The following is a 5,080-nucleotide window of genomic DNA, read 5'->3' as shown; positions in this document are numbered from 1 at the left end:
TCCAGTGCTCAATTTCATAAAGCCTGAGTGATGGTAAAGTGAGTGTTCCTTCTGAAGTGCCCAATTTGCCGGGGGCGGGGGGAAGTTGACTTTGACTTATGTGTTTTCTCCATCTTTATCTCTCTCTGTGTGGGCGTTGGGGGGAAGATTTAAGGACAGGCTGACGTTACAATGTTCCAGATTATAAAGTTGAAGGGTCATGCAATTAGGAATGTACTACATTTTCAATTAAGTTTCTAATAGGTAGTGAATATTCTTTTATTTTCTTTTGTTTTACATTGTAGTAAGAACACAACATGAGATCTACCCTTTACATTTTTAAGTGCACAATACAGTGCTAATTATAGACACAGAGTTGTACAGCAGATCTCTAGGACTTATTCATCTTGCATAATTGAAAATTTATACCCATCAAATAATGACTCCCCAATTTCTCTTCCCTTGGCAACTACCATTCTACTCTTTGCTTCTAACAGTATGACTATTTTAGATGCCTAACAGGTGGGATCATGCAGTATTTGTCTTTCTGTGACTGACTTGTCATTTAGCCTAATGTCCTCCAGGTTCATCCATTTTGTTGCATATGGCAGTATTTCCTTTTTAAGGTTGAATAATATTCCATTGAATGCATATACCACATTTTCTTTATCATTCATCTATCCTCGTATACTTAGATTGTTTTCATATCTTGGCTATTGTGACTAATGCTGCAATGCACATGGGAATACAGATATCACTTTGAGATCCTCCTATCAATTTTTTTGGATATATATCCAGAACAGGAATTGATGGATCATATATTAGTTCTATTTTTAATTTTTTGAGGAACTTCCATACTATTTTCCATAGCAGCTGTACCATTTTACATTCCTAGCAACAGCATTCAAAAATTGCAATTTCTTCACATATTTGCCAACACTTTTCTTTTTTTTTTTTTGGATAATTGCCACCCCAACAGGTGTGAGGTATTACCTTATTGTAATTTTGATTCACATTTCCCTGATAATTAATGATGTTGAGTACCTTTTCTTGTACTTGTTGGCCATTTGTATGTCTTTAGAGAAATACAATTTAAGTCCTCTGGCCATTTTTAAAATCAGATTATTTGTTGTTGTTGTTTGCTTTTGAGTTATAAGAGTTCCTTATATATTTTGGATATTAACCCCTTATCAGATATATAGTTTGCAAATATTTTCTCTCATTCCATAGATTTCCTTTTCATTTGTTAATTGTCCCTTTGCTGTGGAGAAGTTTTTAAGTTTAAGGTAGTTCCACTTGTTTATTTTTGTTGCTGTTGCCTGTGCCTTTGCTGTCATATCCAAAAAGTCATTTCAAGACCAACATTAAGAAGTTTTTCCTTCTGTGTCTTCTAGAAATTTTACAGTTTCAGGTCTCACACTTAAGTCTTGAATTCATTTTGAGTTGATCTTTGTGTATGTGTAAGATAAGGGTCCAATTTCATTCTTTTGCATGTGGATATCCAGTTCTAACATCACCATTTGCTGAGAGGCTCTCCTTTCCCCATTGTGTATTCTTGGCACCCTTGTCAAAGGTCAGTTAACCATAAATGTATGAATTTACTTCTGGGCTCTCAGTTCTGTTCTGTTGGTCTATATGTCTGTTTTGATGCCAATACCATACGGATTTTTATTATTGTAGCTTTGTAATATAGTTTAAAATCCAAAAATATCTCTCCAGCTCTGTTCTTCTTGCTCAAAATTGATTGGCTATTCAAGGTCTTTTGTGGTTCCATATGATTTGTGTAACTGTTTTTGTAATCTGTATAAAATGCCATTGGGCTTATGATAGAGATAGCATTAAATCTATATAGTGCTTTGAGTAGTATGGACATTTTAATAGTAGTGAGTTTTCATATCCACAAACATGGGATATCTTTCCATTTATTTGTATCTGCTTTAACTTCTTTCAGCACTGTTTTATAGTTTCCAGTGGGCGAGTCTTTCATCTCCTTAGTTAAGTTTATTTCTGAATATTTTATCCTTTTGATGCTACTGTAAATAGGATTGTTATCTTAATTTCCTTTTTGTATAGTCCATTGTTAGCATATATAAATGCAACTATTTTTGTATTTTTATCCTGCAACTTTACTGAATTTGTTTACTTGTTCTAACAGTTGTTTTGTGGAATGTTTAGAATTTTCTATATACAAGATTATGTCATCTGCAAACATAACTTTACTTCTTTCTCTCTGATTTAGATGCCTTTTATTTCTTTTTCTTGCCTAATTGCTCTGGTTAGGACTTCCAGTACTATGTTGAATAGAAGTGGTGAGAGTGGACACCCTTGCCTTCAGTTTTCATTCTTTCTTTTTTTTTTTTATTCTTTCATCTGTTAACAAATACCAGGCACAGTTTTAGGTGCTGGATTACAGCCGTAAAAATTAATTAGACTCAGTCTGAGATCTCTTCCATGGTATTATAATCTGGGGTTTGGAGGAGGGGAGATTAAAAACAAAGAAATGAATTGTATGTCATGTGGAGATATATGCAAAGAACTAAAACAAAGCAAAGAGGGGGTTTGGATTAAGTCAGAGGGTCAAAATTGGCCTCTTTGATAATATAACTTGAGCAGAATCTTAAATAAGGACTATGAAACACCTTTCTGGCTCCTCCTGGGAAGGAAGAGGGAGGCCATTGGAGTGTTAAGCAGTGTGACAGGGGGGGATTTTTATTTCAAATGGACCACCCTGCCTGCTGCCATGGAATGCTATTGATAATTGTCATCCCTGTCTCCTTTGTTCCTTTCTGAGATTTTTGCCTCATGAGCTGTCCTGAAAGTTCACTTTCTTGATGAAATCTTTCAGATTCAGCTTTATAAGCTGAAGCCATCCCTTTCTCCGTATGCCACCTCTCAACTCCCGGGGGAAGAAGGAAAATACTTATACAAAGAAGCTTTCACCACTGAGTTTTCACCATCTGAACAGCCTCAGGTGACAAGAACCTGTGGCTGGAGGCTATTGCTTCCTTCCTGGTTCAGAGTGAAGACTTCCTTGAGCTTTGTCTTCTCTGATGCCTAAAGTGTGGGAACTAGGGCTAGTCTTAGAGTCTCTTCTAGAGCAAGGCTGCCTTTCTGTCTTTGCCAGAGTTCATTTTCCTGAGTAAATTTAGAAATAGGAAAGGTTACTTTCTACTTTGGCAACATAAGTAAAAGCTCTATTGATAGCCAGTTGTCCTGGGGATTTGGATTTGGGAATTTTATACTCTAGGTCTCCTTTTTCAAGATCCCCCTACCTTCTATGGGCATTCTGCCCACACTTGGGATAATGTGACATGGTGGAAAAGAGTACTGGACTGGGAGCCAGAAGGTCTGAGTCTTAGTCTGAACTCCCACTAAATGACCATGGGTTTGTTAGGGGAGACATGGTAGAGCAGAGTGTAATGAATTATGATCTCCAGAGTCAGACTTGCTAGTTTGCCTGTCTGGCTCTACTACATACTGGTTATGTATCTTGGACAAATTACTTAATTTTTATGTTTTCTGTTGTCCTCATCTATAAAATGGGAATCATAATTGGACCTATCTCACAGGACTGTTTGAATATTAAAAGAGATAACTGAAGTAAAAGCACTTAGAATAGCATTGGGCATGCAGTAAACTTTATGGTTAGTATGATTGTTGATAAGACAATCATCGAAGTTATGTCCAAGTGCTAGAGGTTGCATTGTATGTGGAATGTCCTATAGACCTGATGATGTTTGGCTGAGGAGAAAGAAGGCAAATAAGTTAATTTTCTTCAGTCATATAAAGGATTGTCACCTGAAAGAGGTATTTGTTTGAGGTTTCTTAGAAAGTGCTCTGGACTTTAATTCAAAATAATGGAGAATTTTGATATAATCAATAATTTCCTATCTTTTCCTGCTTATGCACTGGTAGTCTTAATCAGTGTGGGCAGCTATAACAGAATATCATAGACTTGGTGGCTTAAACAACAAACCTGTATTTCTCCTGGTTTTGGAGGCTGGAAGTCCGAGATCAAGGTGCCAGAATGGTGGAGTTCTAATGAGAGCTCTCCCCCTTGTTCATAGATGGCTATCCTCTTGCTGTATCTCCACATGGCAGAGAGAGCTCTGGTTCCCTGTATCTCCTTATAAGGGCACTAATTCCACCATGGGGCTTAACTCTCATGACCTCATTTAAACTTAATTACCCCCCAAAGGCTCCACCTCCAAATACCATCACACTGGGGGTTAGGACTTCAACATACAAATTTGGGGGGGATACAAACACTCAGTCCATTGCATGTCTAATTCCTCTTGCTTCTGGGCCTTTATACTTGCAATTCCCTTTGCCTGGAACATTCCCCCTCTCCCATAGCCACATCTTTCTCTCCTACCTTCTTCAAGCTTTTCCTCAAGTACCATTTGTTTCCTCTCAGGGAGGCCTTCCTCGATATCCTTATTTAAAATGGCCTCTCATGGCCCTCCCTATCTTATTTTCCTATTTGTTTTTTTACCATAGCATTTATTGTTCTTTCATAGTTTGACTTACCCCAGAATTCTTGTGCCAAGCATTCAAGTATATGTAGTTTTTGGGGGGAGATGTTTCATAGTTACCCCACCCAACTGGAGAAGAAGCTGGACTATTTTTATAAAAACTTCCACCAGTTGTTGGTTGCAGGCTTCTTGGGGGTGGAGTGCTAATTTTCTGCTTCTACTCAAAGTGGGCAGATAAGCCTTCTGTGACTTTGGAAAAAGTTTCAAAGCAAAGAGATGCATATGTTGGTCCTTGGAATAGGAGGGAGCACACCTAAGTGGTGATGTAATATGATATCCAGGGATATGAATGGGGCACCAAGAATGTCTGCTGTGCCATCTGACATACCATATGATTTATGAGATATATCATATAGATCACATATATACACACACATGCACATACACACACACACGCACATACACACATACTCACACCCCTTCCAGAATGTAAGCTCTAAGAGGATAAGTATTTTTGTCTGTTTAGTTCTCTACTGAATTTAAAACAGTACCTGGCATCCTGGCACAAGTTGGTGTGTATAACTATTTGCTGAAGAATGAATGACCTAGATCAGAGATTTTAAGCT

This window comes from Mesoplodon mirus (assembly GCF_964341445.2).
Source record: "Mesoplodon mirus genome assembly, chromosome: 5".
Taxonomy (NCBI): Eukaryota; Metazoa; Chordata; class Mammalia; order Artiodactyla; family Ziphiidae; genus Mesoplodon; species Mesoplodon mirus.
The sequence above is the reverse complement of the archived record's forward strand: the minus strand, read 5'-3'. Positions refer to the sequence as shown.